This window comes from Equus caballus, unplaced genomic scaffold, assembly GCF_041296265.1.
Source record: "Equus caballus isolate H_3958 breed thoroughbred unplaced genomic scaffold, TB-T2T haplotype2-0000440, whole genome shotgun sequence".
Classification (NCBI taxonomy): domain Eukaryota; kingdom Metazoa; phylum Chordata; class Mammalia; order Perissodactyla; family Equidae; genus Equus; species Equus caballus.
Window position 1 is genome coordinate 13,422,042 of NW_027222395.1, and position 14,836 is coordinate 13,436,877.

The window sequence follows — 14,836 nt, forward strand, 5'->3', positions numbered from 1 at the left end:
TAGCACACCCAGAGCAGAAGTCCTACTTCAGCCAGATCAGGCCTGCAAAGAAACTTCGTTTCACAGGCCTTTGGAAGAGATGTTCCCACTAGGCTGTAAGAGCACTGTGCAGAGCGAGTTGTTTCTTAGCTTCCCAAAGAGCTGGAAGCAAGATGCTGTGGGGCCCAACTCGCCCTTTGGAAAGAAGCCTGCACGTTGTGCCTTTCAGCTCTAGGGCAAAGTAGCACACCCAGAGCAGAAGTCCTACTTCAGCCAGATCAGGCCTGCAAAGAAACTGCGTTTCACAGGCCTTTGGAAGAGATGTTCCCACTAGGCTGTAAGAGCACTGTCCAGAGCGAGTTGTTTCTTAGCTTCCCAAAGAGCTGGAAGCAAGATGCTGTGGGGCCCAACTCGCCCTTTGGAAAGAAGCCTGCACGTTGTGCCTTTCAGCTCTAGGGCAAAGTAGCACACCCAGAGCAGAAGTCCTACTTCAGCCAGATCAGGCCTGCAAAGAAACTGCGTTTCACAGGCCTTTGGAAGAGATGTTCCCACTAGGATGTAAGAGCACTGTGCAGAGCGAGTTGTTTCTTAGCTTCCCAAAGAGCTGGAAGCAAGATGCTGTGGGGCCCAACTCGCCCTTTGGAAAGAAGCCTGCACGTTGTGCCTTTCAGCTCTAGGGCAAAGTAGCACACCCAGAGCAGAAGTCCTACTTCAGCCAGATCAGGCCTGCAAAGAAACTGCGTTTCACAGGCCTTTGGAAGAGATGTTCCCGGTAGGCTGTAAGAGCACTGTGCAGAGCGAGTTGTTTCTTAGCTTCCCAAAGAGCTGGAAGCAAGATGCTGTGGGGCCCAACTCGCCCTTTGGAAAGAAGCCTGCACGTTGTGCCTTTCAGCTCCAGGGCAAAGTAGCACACCCAGAGCAGAAGTCCTACTTCAGCCAGATCAGGCCTGCAAAGAAACTGCGTTTCACAGGCCCTTGGAAGAGATGTTCCCGGTAGGCTGTAAGAGCGCTGTGCAGAGCGAGTTGTTTCTTAGCTTCCCAAAGAGCTGGAAGCAAGATGCTGTGGGGCCCAACTCGCCCTTTGGAAAGAAGCCTGCACGTTGTGCCTTTCAGCTCTAGGGCAAAGTAGCACACCCAGAGCAGAAGTCCTACTTCAGCCAGATCAGGCCTGCAAAGAAACTGCGTTTCACAGGCCTTTGGAAGAGATGTTCCCGGCAGGCTGTAAGAGCACTGTGCAGAGCGAGTTGTTTCTTAGCTTCCCAAAGAGCTGGAAGCAAGATGCTGTGGGGCCCAACTCGCCCTTTGGAAAGAAGCCTGCACGTTGTGCCTTTCAGCTCTAGGGCAAAGTAGCACACCCAGAGCAGAAGTCCTACTTCAGCCAGATCAGGCCTGCAAAGAAACTGCGTTTCACAGGCCTTTGGAAGAGATGTTCACACTAGGCTGTAAGAGCACTGTGCAGAGCGAGTTGTTTCTTAGCTTCCCAAAGAGCTGGAAGCAAGATGCTGTGGGGCCCAACTCGCCCTTTGGAAAGAAGCCTGCACGTTGTGCCTTTCAGCTCTAGGGCAAAGTAGCACACCCAGAGCAGAAGTCCTACTTCAGCCAGATCAGGCCTGCAAAGAAACTGCGTTTCAAAGGCCTTTGGAAGAGATGTTGCCTCTAGGCTGTAAGAGCACTGTGCAGAGCGAGTTGTTTCTTAGCTTCCCAAAGAGCTGGAAGCAAGATGCTGTGGGGCCCAACTCGCCCTTTGGAAAGAAGCCTGCACGTTGTGCCTTTCAGCTCTAGGGCAAAGTAGCACACCCAGAGCAGAAGTCCTACTTCAGCCAGATCAGGCCTGCAAAGAAACTGCGTTTCACAGGCCTTTGGAAGAGATGTTCCCGGTAGGCTGTAAGAGCACTGTGCAGAGCGAGTTGTTTCTTAGCTTCCCAAAGAGCTGGAAGCAAGATGCTGTGGGGCCCAACTCGCCCTTTGGAAAGAAGCCTGCACGTTGTGCCTTTCAGCTCCAGGGCAAAGTAGCACACCCAGAGCAGAAGTCCTACTTCAGCCAGATCAGGCCTGCAAAGAAACTGCGTTTCACAGGCCCTTGGAAGAGATGTTCCCGGTAGGCTGTAAGAGCGCTGTGCAGAGCGAGTTGTTTCTTAGCTTCCCAAAGAGCTGGAAGCAAGATGCTGTGGGGCCCAACTCGCCCTTTGGAAAGAAGCCTGCACGTTGTGCCTTTCAGCTCTAGGGCAAAGTAGCACACCCAGAGCAGAAGTCCTACTTCAGCCAGATCAGGCCTGCAAAGAAACTTCGTTTCACAGGCCTTTGGAAGAGATGTTCCCACTAGGCTGTAAGAGCACTGTGCAGAGCGAGTTGTTTCTTAGCTTCCCAAAGAGCTGGAAGCAAGATGCTGTGGGGCCCAACTCGCCCTTTGGAAAGAAGCCTGCACGTTGTGCCTTTCAGCTCTAGGGCAAAGTAGCACACCCAGAGCAGAAGTCCTACTTCAGCCAGATCAGGCCTGCAAAGAAACTGCGTTTCAAGGCCTTTGGAAGAGATGTTCCCACTAGGCTGTAAGAGCACTGTCCAGAGCGAGTTGTTTCTTAGCTTCCCAAAGAGCTGGAAGCAAGATGCTGTGGGGCCCAACTCGCCCTTTGGAAAGAAGCCTGCACGTTGTGCCTTTCAGCTCTAGGGCAAAGTAGCACACCCAGAGCAGAAGTCCTACTTCAGCCAGATCAGGCCTGCAAAGAAACTGCGTTTCACAGGCCTTTGGAAGAGATGTTCCCACTAGGCTGTAAGAGCACTGTGCAGAGCGAGTTGTTTCTTAGCTTCCCAAAGAGCTGGAAGCAAGATGCTGTGGGGCCCAACTCGCCCTTTGGAAAGAAGCCTGCACGTTGTGCCTTTCAGCTCTAGGGCAAAGTAGCACACCCAGAGCAGAAGTCCTACTTCAGCCAGATCAGGCCTGCAAAGAAACTGCGTTTCACAGGCCTTTGGAAGAGATGTTGCCACTAGGCTGTAAGAGCACTGTCCAGAGTGAGTTGTTTCTTAGCTTCCCAAAGAGCTGGAAGCAAGATGCTGTGGGGCCCAACTCGCCCTTTGGAAAGAAGCCTGCACGTTGTGCCTTTCAGCTCTAGGGCAAAGTAGCACACCCAGAGCAGAAGTCCTACTTCAGCCAGATCAGGCCTGCAAAGAAACTGCGTTTCACAGGCCTTTGGAAGAGATGTTCCCGGTAGGCTGTAAGAGCACTGTGCAGAGCGAGTTGTTTCTTAGCTTCCCAAAGAGCTGGAAGCAAGATGCTGTGGGGCCCAACTCGCCCTTTGGAAAGAAGCCTGCACGTTGTGCCTTTCAGCTCCAGGGCAAAGTAGCACACCCAGAGCAGAAGTCCTACTTCAGCCAGATCAGGCCTGCAAAGAAACTGCGTTTCACAGGCCCTTGGAAGAGATGTTCCCGGTAGGCTGTAAGAGCGCTGTGCAGAGCGAGTTGTTTCTTAGCTTCCCAAAGAGCTGGAAGCAAGATGCTGTGGGGCCCAACTCGCCCTTTGGAAAGAAGCCTGCACGTTGTGCCTTTCAGCTCTAGGGCAAAGTAGCACACCCAGAGCAGAAGTCCTACTTCAGCCAGATCAGGCCTGCAAAGAAACTTCGTTTCACAGGCCTTTGGAAGAGATGTTCCCACTAGGCTGTAAGAGCACTGTGCAGAGCGAGTTGTTTCTTAGCTTCCCAAAGAGCTGGAAGCAAGATGCTGTGGGGCCCAACTCGCCCTTTGGAAAGAAGCCTGCACGTTGTGCCTTTCAGCTCTAGGGCAAAGTAGCACACCCAGAGCAGAAGTCCTACTTCAGCCAGATCAGGCCTGCAAAGAAACTGCGTTTCACAGGCCTTTGGAAGAGATGTTCCCACTAGGCTGTAAGAGGACTGTGCAGAGCGAGTTGTTTCTTAGCTTCCCAAAGAGCTGGAAGCAAGATGCTGTGGGGCCCAACTCGCCCTTTGGAAAGAAGCCTGCACGTTGTGCCTTTCAGCTCTAGGGCAAAGTAGCACACCCAGAGCAGAAGTCCTACTTCAGCCAGATCAGGCCTGCAAAGAAACTGCGTTTCACAGGCCTTTGGAAGAGATGTTCCCACTAGGCTGTAAGAGCACTGTGCAGAGCGAGTTGTTTCTTAGCTTCCCAAAGAGCTGGAAGCAAGATGCTGTGGGGCCCAACTCGCCCTTTGGAAAGAAGCCTGCACGTTGTGCCTTTCAGCTCTAGGGCAAAGTAGCACACCCAGAGCAGAAGTCCTACTTCAGCCAGATCAGGCCTGCAAAGAAACTGCGTTTCACAGGCCTTTGCAAGAGATGTTGCCACTAGGCTGTAAGAGCACTGTCCAGAGTGAGTTGTTTCTTAGCTTCCCAAAGAGCTGGAAGCAAGATGCTGTGGGGCCCAACTCGCCCTTTGGAAAGAAGCCTGCACGTTGTGCCTTTCAGCTCTAGGGCAAAGTAGCACACCCAGAGCAGAAGTCCTACTTCAGCCAGATCAGGCCTGCAAAGAAACTGCGTTTCACAGGCCTTTGGAAGAGATGTTCCCGGTAGGCTGTAAGAGCACTGTGCAGAGCGAGTGGTTTCTTAGCTTCCCAAAGAGCTGGAAGCAAGATGCTGTGGGGTCCAACTCGCCCTTTGGAAAGAAGCCTGCACGTTGTGCCTTTCAGCTCTAGGGCAAAGTAGCACACCCAGAGCAGAAGTCCTACTTCAGCCAGATCAGGCCTGCAAAGAAACTGCGTTTCACAAGCCTTTGGAAGAGATGTTCCCGGCAGGCTGTAAGAGCACTGTGCAGGGCGAGTTGTTTCTTAGCTTCCCAAAGAGCTGGAAGCAAGATGCTGTGGGGCCCAACTCGCCCTTTGGAAAGAAGCCTGCACGTTGTGCCTTTCAGCTCTAGGGCAAAGTAGCACACCCAGAGCAGAAGTCCTACTTCAGCCAGATCAGGCCTGCAAAGAAACTGCGTTTCACAGGCCTTTGGAAGAGATGTTCACACTAGGCTGTAAGAGCACTGTGCAGAGCGAGTTGTTTCTTAGCTTCCCAAAGAGCTGGAAGCAAGATGCTGTGGGGCCCAACTCGCCCTTTGGAAAGAAGCCTGCACGTTGTGCCTTTCAGCTCTAGGGCAAAGTAGCACACCCAGAGCAGAAGTCCTACTTCAGCCAGATCAGGCCTGCAAAGAAACAGCGTTTCACAGGCCTTTGGAAGAGATGTTCCCACTAGGCTGTAAGAGCACTGTGCAGAGCGAGTTGTTTCTTAGCTTCCCAAAGAGCTGGAAGCAAGATGCTGTGGGGCCCAACTCGCCCTCTGGAAAGAAGCCTGCACGTTGTGCCTTTCAGCTCTAGGGCAAAGTAGCACACCCAGAGCAGAAGTCCTACTTCAGCCAGATCAGGCCTGCAAAGAAACTGCGTTTCACAGGCCTTTGGAAGAGATGTTCCCACTAGGCTGTAAGAGCACTGTGCAGAGCGAGTTGTTTCTTAGCTTCCCAAAGAGCTGGAAGCAAGATGCTGTGGGGCCCAACTCGCCCTTTGGAAAGAAGCCTGCACGTTGTGCCTTTCAGCTCTAGGGCAAAGTAGCACACCCAGAGCAGAAGTCCTACTTCAGCCAGATCAGGCCTGCAAAGAAACTGCGTTTCACAGGCCTTTGGAAGAGATGTTCCCGGTAGGCTGTAAGAGCACTGTGCAGAGCGAGTTGTTTCTTAGCTTCCCAAAGAGCTGGAAGCAAGATGCTGTGGGGCCCAACTCGCCCTTTGGAAAGAAGCCTGCACGTTGTGCCTTTCAGCTCTAGGGCAAAGTAGCACACCCAGAGCAGAAGTCCTACTTCAGCCAGATCAGGCCTGCAAAGAAACTGCGTTTCACAGGCCTTTGGAAGAGATGTTCCCACTAGGCTGTAAGAGGACTGTGCAGAGCGAGTTGTTTCTTAGCTTCCCAAAGAGCTGGAAGCAAGATGCTGTGGGGCCCAACTCGCCCTTTGGAAAGAAGCCTGCACGTTGTGCCTTTCAGCTCTAGGGCAAAGTAGCACACCCAGAGCAGAAGTGCTACTTCAGCCAGATCAGGCCTGCAAAGAAACTGCGTTTCACAGGCCTTTGGAAGAGATGTTCCCGGTAGGCTGTAAGAGCACTGTGCAGAGCGAGTTGTTTCTTAGCTTCCCAAAGAGCTGGAAGCAAGATGCTGTGGGGCCCAACTCGCCCTTTGGAAAGAAGCCTGCACGTTGTGCCTTTCAGCTCTAGGGCAAAGTAGCACACCCAGAGCAGAAGTCCTACTTCAGCCAGATCAGGCCTGCAAAGAAACTGCGTTTCACAGGCCTTTGGAAGAGATGTTCCCACTAGGCTGTAAGAGCACTGTGCAGAGCGAGTTGTTTCTTAGCTTCCCAAAGAGCTGGAAGCAAGATGCTGTGGGGCCCAACTCGCCCTTTGGAAAGAAGCCTGCACGTTGTGCCTTTCAGCTCTAGGGCAAAGTAGCACACCCAGAGCAGAAGTCCTACTTCAGCCAGATCAGGCCTGCAAAGAAACTGCGTTTCACAGGCCTTTGGAAGAGATGTTCCCAATAGGCTGTAAGAGCACTGTGTAGAGCGAGTTGTTTCTTAGCTTCCCAAAGAGCTGGAAGCAAGATGCTGTGGGGCCCAACTCGCCCTTTGGAAAGAAGCCTGCACGTTGTGCCTTTCAGCTCTAGGGCAAAGTAGCACACCCAGAGCAGAAGTCCTACTTCAGCCAGATCAGGCCTGCAAAGAAACTGCGTTTCACAGGCCTTTGGAAGAGATGTTCCCGGTAGGCTGTAAGAGCACTGTGCAGAGCGAGTTGTTTCTTAGCTTCCCAAAGAGCTGGAAGCAAGATGCTGTGGGGCCCAACTCGCCCTTTGGAAAGAAGCCTGCACGTTGTGCCTTTCAGCTCTAGGGCAAAGTAGCACACCCAGAGCAGAAGTCCTACTTCAGCCAGATCAGGCCTGCAAAGAAACTGCGTTTCACAGGCCTTTGGAAGAGATGTTCCCACTAGGCTGTAAGAGCACTGTGCAGAGCGAGTTGTTTCTTAGCTTCCCAAAGAGCTGGAAGCAAGATGCTGTGGGGCCCAACTCGCCCTTTGGAAAGAAGCCTGCACGTTGTGCCTTTCAGCTCTAGGGCAAAGTAGCACACCCAGAGCAGAAGTCCTACTTCAGCCAGATCAGGCCTGCAAAGAAACTGCGTTTCACAGGCCTTTGGAAGAGATGTTCCCAATAGGCTGTAAGAGCACTGTGTAGAGCGAGTTGTTTCTTAGCTTCCCAAAGAGCTGGAAGCAAGATGCTGTGGGGCCCAACTCGCCCTTTGGAAAGAAGCCTGCACGTTGTGCCTTTCAGCTCTAGGGCAAAGTAGCACACCCAGAGCAGAAGTCCTACTTCAGCCAGATCAGGCCTGCAAAGAAACTGCGTTTCACAGGCCTTTGGAAGAGATGTTCCCGGTAGGCTGTAAGAGCACTGTGCAGAGCGAGTTGTTTCTTAGCTTCCCAAAGAGCTGGAAGCAAGATGCTGTGGGGCCCAACTCGCCCTTTGGAAAGAAGCCTGCACGTTGTGCCTTTCAGCTCTAGGGCAAAGTAGCACACCCAGAGCAGAAGTCCTACTTCAGCCAGATCAGGCCTGCAAAGAAACTGCGTTTCACAGGCCTTTGTAAGTCATGTTCCGGGTAGGCTGTAAAAGCACTGTGCAGAGCGAGTTGTTTCTTAGCTTCCCAAAGAGCTGGAAGCAAGATGCTCTGGGTCCCAACTCGACCTTTGGAAAGAAGCCTGCACGTTGTGCCTTTGAGCTCTAGGTCAATGTGGCACACCCAGAGCAGAAGTTCTACTTCAGCCTGATCAGTGCTGGGAAGAAACTGCGTTTCACAGTCCTTTGTAAGACATGTTCCCGGTAGGCTGTAAGAGCCCTATGCAGAGCGAGTTGTTTCTTAGCTGCCGAAAGAGCTGGATGTTGAACCTGAGGGACTTGTCTACCGTTGTGGAATCAAGGCAGGACTTTGCGCCTTGCAGCTCTAGCGCCATGTAGGACCCGGCAGAGCAGAAGTTCTACTTCAGCCAGATCAGGGCTGGGAAGAAACTGCGTTTCACAGGCCTTTGGAAGAGATGTTCCCGGTAGGCTGTAAGAGCACTGTGCAGAGCGAGTTCTTTCTTCGCTTCCCAAAGAGCTGGAAGCAAGATGCTCTGAGGCCCAACTCGCCCTTTGGAAAGAAGCCTGCACGTTGTGCCTTTCAGCTCTAGGGCACTGTGGCACACCCAGAGCAGAAGTCCTACTTCAGCCAGAACAGGCCTGCAAAGAAACTGCGTTTCACAGGCCTTTGTAAGTCATGTTCCCGGTAGGCTGTAAAAGCACTGTGCAGAGCGAGTTGTTTCTTAGCTTCCCAAAGAGCTGGAAGCAAGATGCTCTGGGTCCCAACTCGCCCTTTGGAAAGAAGCCTGCACGTTGTGCCTTTGAGCTCTAGGACAATGTGGCACACCCAGAGCAGAAGTTCTACTTCAGCCAGATCAGGCCTGCAAAGAAACTGCGTTTCACATGCCTTTGTAAGTCATGTTCCCGGTAGGCTGTAAGAGCCCTATGCAGAGCGAGTTGTTTCTTAGCTGCCGAAAGAGCTGGATGTTGGACCTGAGGGACTTGTCTACCCTTGTGGAATCAAGGCAGGACTTTGCGCCTTGCAGCTCTAGCGCCATGTAGGACCCGGCAGAGCAGAAGTTCTACTTCAGCCACATCAGGGCTGGGAAGAAACTGCGTTTCACAGGCCTTTGTAAGACTCGTTCCCTGTAGGCTGTAAAACACCAGTGCAGAGCAAGTTGTTTCTTAGCGGCCTAAAGAGGTGGAAGCCCCACGCTGTGGGGCCTGTCTGCCCTTGAGGAGTCAAGGCAGGACTTTGAGCCTTGCAACTCTAGGCCGATGTGGGACACGGCATAGCAGCAGTTCTACCTCAGCGAGATAAGGCCTGCAAAGAAACTGCATTTCTCAGGCCTTTGCAAGAGATGCTCCCGGTTGGCTGTAAGAGAGGTCTGCAGAGCGAGTTGTTTCTTAGCTTCCCAAAGAGCTGGAAGAAAGAGGCTTTGGGGTCCAACTCGCCCTTTGGAAAGAAGCCTGCACGTTGTGCCTTTCAGCTCTAGGGCCATGTGGCACACCCAGAGCAGAAGTTCTACTTCAGCCAGATCAGTCCTGCAAAGAAACTGCGTTTCACAGGCCTTTGTAAGAGATGTTCCCGGTAGGCCGTAAGAGCACTGTGCGGAGCGAGTTGTTTCTTAGCTGCAGAAAGAGCTGGAAGCTGGACCTGAGGGACTTGTCTACCGTTGTGGAAACAAGGCAGGACTTTGTGCCTTGCAGCTCTAGCGCCATGGAGGACCCGGCAGAGCAGAAGTTCTACTTCAGCCACATCAGGGCTGGGAAGAAACTGCGTTTCACAGGCCTTTGTAAGACTCGTTCCCTGTAGGCTGTAAAACACCAGTGCAGAGCAAGTTGTTTCTTAGCTGCCCAAAGATGTGGAAGCCCCACCCTGTGGGGCCTGTCTGCCCTTGAGTAGTCAAGGCAGGACTTTGAGCCTTGCAACTCTAGGCCGATGTAGGACACGGCATAGCAGCAGTTCTACCTCAGCGAGATAAGGCCTGCAAAGAAACTGCATTTCTCAGGCCTTTGCAAGAGATGCTCCCGGTTGGCTGTAAGAGCACTGTGCAGAGCGAGTTGTTTCTTCGCTTCCCAAAGAGCTGGAAGCAAGATGCTCTGAGGCCCAACTCGCCCTTTGGAAAGAAGCCTGCACGTTGTGCCTTTCAGCTCTAGGGCAATGTGGCACACCCAGAGCAGAAGTTCTACTTCAGCCAGATCAGGCCTGCAAAGAAACTGCGTTTCACAGGCCTTTGGAAGAGATGTTCCCGGTAGGCTGTAAGAGCACTGTGCAGAGCGAGTTCTTTCTTCGCTTCCCAAAGAGCTGGAAGCAAGATGCTCTGAGGCCCAACTCGCCCTTTGGAAAGAAGCCTGCACGTTGTGCCTTTCAGCTCTAGGGCAATGTGGCACACCCAGAGCAGAAGTTCTACTTCAGCCAGATCAGGCCTGCAAAGAAACTGCGTTTCACAGGCCTTTGTAAGTCATGTTCCAGGTAGGCTGTAAAAGCACTGTGCAGAGCGAGATGTTTCTTAGCTTCCCACAGCTCTGGAAGCAAGATGCTCTGGGTCCCAACTCGCCCTTTGGAAAGAAGCCTGCACCTTGTGCCTTTGAGCTCTAGGTCAATGTGGCACACCCAGAGCAGAAGTTCTACTTCAGCCAGATCAGGCCTGCAAAGAAACTGCGTTTCACAGGCCTTTGGAAGAGATGTTCCCGGTAGGCTGTAAGAGCACTGTGCAGAGCGAGTTGTTTCTTAGCTGTCGAAAGAGCTGGAAGCTGGACCTGAGGGACTTGTCTACCCTTGTGGAAACAAGGCAGGACTTTGTGCCTTGCAGCTCTAGCGCCATGTAGGACCCGGCAGAGCAGAAGTTCTACTTCAGCCACATCAGGGCTGGGAAGGAACTGCGTTTCACAGGCCTTTGTAAGACTCGTTCCCTGTAGGCTGTAAAACACCAGTGCAGAGCAAGTTGTTTCTTAGCTGCCCAAAGAGGTGGAAGCCCCACGCTGTGGGGCCTGTCTGCCCTTGAGGAGTCAAGGCAGGACTTTGAGCCTTGCAACTCTAGGCCGATGTAGGACACGGCATAGCAGCAGTTCTACCTCAGCGAGATAAGGCCTGCAAAGAAACTGCATTTCTCAGGCCTTTGGAAGAGATGGTCCCGGTAGGCTGTAAGAGCACTGTGCAGAGCGAGTTGTTTCTTAGCTTCCCAAAGAACTGGAAGCAAGATGCTGTGGGGCCCAACTCGCCCTTTGGAAAGAAGCCTGCACGTTGTGCCTTTCAGCTCTAGGGCAAAGTAGCACACCCAGAGCAGAAGTCCTACTTCAGCCAGATCAGGCCTGCAAAGAAACTGCGTTTCACAGGCCTTTGGAAGAGATGTTCCCGGTAGGCTGTAAGAGCACTGTGCAGAGCGAGTTGTTTCTTAGCTTCCCAAAGAGCTGGAAGCAAGATGCTGTGGGGCCCAACTCGCCCTTTGGAAAGAAGCCTGCACGTTGTGCCTTTCAGCTCTAGGGCAAAGTAGCACACCCAGAGCAGAAGTCCTACTTCAGCCAGATCAGGCCTGCAAAGAAACTGCGTTTCACAGGCCTTTGGAAGAGATGTTCCCGGTAGGCTGTAAGAGCACTGTGCAGAGCGAGTTGTTTCTTAGCTTCCCAAAGAGCTGGAAGCAAGATGCTGTGGGGCCCAACTCGCCCTTTTCAAAGAAGCCTGCACGTTGTGCCTTTCAGCTCTAGGGCAAAGTAGCACACCCAGAGCACAAGTGCTACTTCAGCCAGATCAGGCCTGCAAAGAAACTGCGTTTCACAGGCCTTTGGAAGAGATGTTCCCCGTAGGCTGTAAGAGCACTGTGCAGAGCGAGTTGCTTCTTAGCTTCCCAAAGAGCTGGAAGCAAGATGCTCTGAGGCCCAACTCGCCCTTTGGAAAGAAGCCTGCACGTTGTGCCTTTCAGCTCTAGGGCACTGTGGCACACCCAGAGAAGAAGTTCTACTTCAGCCCGATCAGGCCTGCAAAGAAACTGCGTTTCACAGGCCTTTGGAAGAGATGTTCCAACTAGGTTGTAAGAGCACTGTGCAGAGCGAGTTGTTTCTTAGCTTCCCAAAGAGCTGGAAGCAAGATGCTGTGGGGCCCAACTCGCCCTTTGGAAAGAAGCCTGCACGTTGTGCCTTTCAGCTCTAGGGCAAAGTAGCACACCCAGAGCAGAAGTCCTACTTCAGCCAGATCAGGCCTGCAAAGAAACTGCGTTTCACAGGCCTTTGGAAGAGATGTTCCCGCTAGGCTGTAAGAAAACTGTGAAGAGCGAGTTGTTTCTTAGCTTCCCAAAGAGCTGGAAGCAAGATGCTGTGGGGCCCAACTCGCCCTTTGGAAAGAAGCCTGCACGTTGTGCCTTTCAGCTCTAGGGCAAAATAGCACACCCAGAGCAGAAGTCCTACTTCAGCCAGATCAGGCCTGCAAAGAAACTGCGTTTCACAGGCCTTTGGAAGAGATGTTCCCGGTAGGCTGTAAGAGCCCTATGCAGAGCGAGTTGTTTCTTAGCTGCAGAAAGAGCTGGATGTTGGACCTGAGGGACTTGTCTACCCTTGTGGAATCAAGGCAGGACTTTGCGCCTTGCAGCTCTAGCGCCATGTAGGACCCGGCAGAGCAGAAGTTCTACTTAAGCCACATCAGGGCTGGGAAGCAACTGCGTTTCACAGGCCTTTGTAAGACTCGTTCCCTGTAGGCTGTAAAACACCAGTGCAGAGCAAGTTGTTTCTTAGCGGCCTAAAGAGGTGGAAGCCCCACGCTGTGGGGCCTGTCTGCCCTTGAGGAGTCAAGGCAGGACTTTGAGCCTTGCAACTCTAGGCCGAAGTAGGATATGGCATAGCAGCAGTTCTACCTCAGCAAGATAAGGCCTGCAAAGAATCTGCATTTCTCAGGCCTTTGCAAGAGATGCTCCCGGTTGGCTGTAAGAGCACTGTGCAGAGCGAGTTGTTTCTTCGCTTCCCAAAGAGCTGGAAGCTAGATGCTCTGAGGCCCATCTCGCCCTTTGGACAGAAGCCTGCACGTTGTGCCTTTCAGCTCTAGTGCAATGTGGCACACCCAGAGCAGAAGTTCTACTTCAGCCCGATCAGGCCTGCAAAGAAACTGCGTTTCACAGGCCTTTGGAAGAGATGTTCCCCGTACGCTGTAAGAGCACTGTGCAGAGCGAGTTGTTTCTTAGCTTCACAAAGAGCTGGAAGCAAGATGCGGTGGGGCCCAACTCGCCCTTTGGAAAGAAGCCTGCACGTTGTGCCTTTCAGCTCTAGGGCAAAGTAACACACCCAGAGCAGAAGTCCTACTTCAGCCAGATCAGGCCTGCAAAGAAACTGCGTTTCACAGGCCTTTGGAAGAGATGTTCCAACTAGGTTGTAAGAGCACTGTGCAGAGCGAGTTGTTTCTTAGCCTCCCAAAGAGCTGGAAGCAAGATGCTGTGGGGCCCAACTCGCCCTTTGGAAAGAAGCCTGCACGTTGTGCCTTTGAGCTCTAGGTCAATGTGGCACACCCAGAGCAGAAGTTCTACTTCAGCCTGATCAGTGCTGGGAAGAAACTGCGTTTCACAGTCCTTTGTAAGACATGTTCCCGGTAGGCTGTAAGAGCCCTATGCAGAGCGAGTTGTTTCTTAGCTGCCGAAAGAGCTGGATGTTGAACCTGAGGGACTTGTCTACCGTTGTGGAATCAAGGCAGGACTTTGCGCCTTGCAGCTCTAGCGCCATGTAGGACCCGGCAGAGCAGAAGTTCTACTTCAGCCAGATCAGGGCTGGGAAGAAACTGCGTTTCACAGGCCTTTGGAAGAGATGTTCCCGGTAGGCTGTAAGAGCACTGTGCAGAGCGAGTTCTTTCTTCGCTTCCCAAAGAGCTGGAAGCAAGATGCTCTGAGGCCCAACTCGCCCTTTGGAAAGAAGCCTGCACGTTGTGCCTTTCAGCTCTAGGGCACTGTGGCACACCCAGAGCAGAAGTCCTACTTCAGCCAGAACAGGCCTGCAAAGAAACTGCGTTTCACAGGCCTTTGTAAGTCATGTTCCCGGTAGGCTGTAAAAGCACTGTGCAGAGCGAGTTGTTTCTTAGCTTCCCAAAGAGCTGGAAGCAAGATGCTCTGGGTCCCAACTCGCCCTTTGGAAAGAAGCCTGCACGTTGTGCCTTTGAGCTCTAGGACAATGTGGCACACCCAGAGCAGAAGTTCTACTTCAGCCAGATCAGGCCTGCAAAGAAACTGCGTTTCACATGCCTTTGTAAGTCATGTTCCCGGTAGGCTGTAAGAGCCCTATGCAGAGCGAGTTGTTTCTTAGCTGCCGAAAGAGCTGGATGTTGGACCTGAGGGACTTGTCTACCCTTGTGGAATCAAGGCAGGACTTTGCGCCTTGCAGCTCTAGCGCCATGTAGGACCCGGCAGAGCAGAAGTTCTACTTCAGCCACATCAGGGCTGGGAAGAAACTGCGTTTCACAGGCCTTTGTAAGACTCGTTCCCTGTAGGCTGTAAAACACCAGTGCAGAGCAAGTTGTTTCTTAGCGGCCTAAAGAGGTGGAAGCCCCACGCTGTGGGGCCTGTCTGCCCTTGAGGAGTCAAGGCAGGACTTTGAGCCTTGCAACTCTAGGCCGATGTGGGACACGGCATAGCAGCAGTTCTACCTCAGCGAGATAAGGCCTGCAAAGAAACTGCATTTCTCAGGCCTTTGCAAGAGATGCTCCTGGTTGGCTGTAAGAGAGGTCTGCAGAGCGAGTTGTTTCTTAGCTTCCCAAAGAGCTGGAAGAAAGAGGCTTTGGGGTCCAACTCGCCCTTTGGAAAGAAGCCTGCACGTTGTGCCTTTCAGCTCTAGGGCCATGTGGCACACCCAGAGCAGAAGTTCTACTTCAGCCAGATCAGTCCTGCAAAGAAACTGCGTTTCACAGGCCTTTGTAAGAGATGTTCCCGGTAGGCCGTAAGAGCACTGTGCGGAGCGAGTTGTTTCTTAGCTGCAGAAAGAGCTGGAAGCTGGACCTGAGGGACTTGTCTACCGTTGTGGAAACAAGGCAGGACTTTGTGCCTTGCAGCTCTAGCGCCATGGAGGACCCGGCAGAGCAGAAGTTCTACTTCAGCCACATCAGGGCTGGGAAGAAACTGCGTTTCACAGGCCTTTGTAAGACTCGTTCCCTGTAGGCTGTAAAACACCAGTGCAGAGCAAGTTGTTTCTTAGCTGCCCAAAGATGTGGAAGCCCCACCCTGTGGGGCCTGTCTGCCCTTGAGTAGTCAAGGCAGGACTTTGAGCCTTGCAACTCTAGGCCGATGTAGGACACGGCATAGCAGCAGTTCT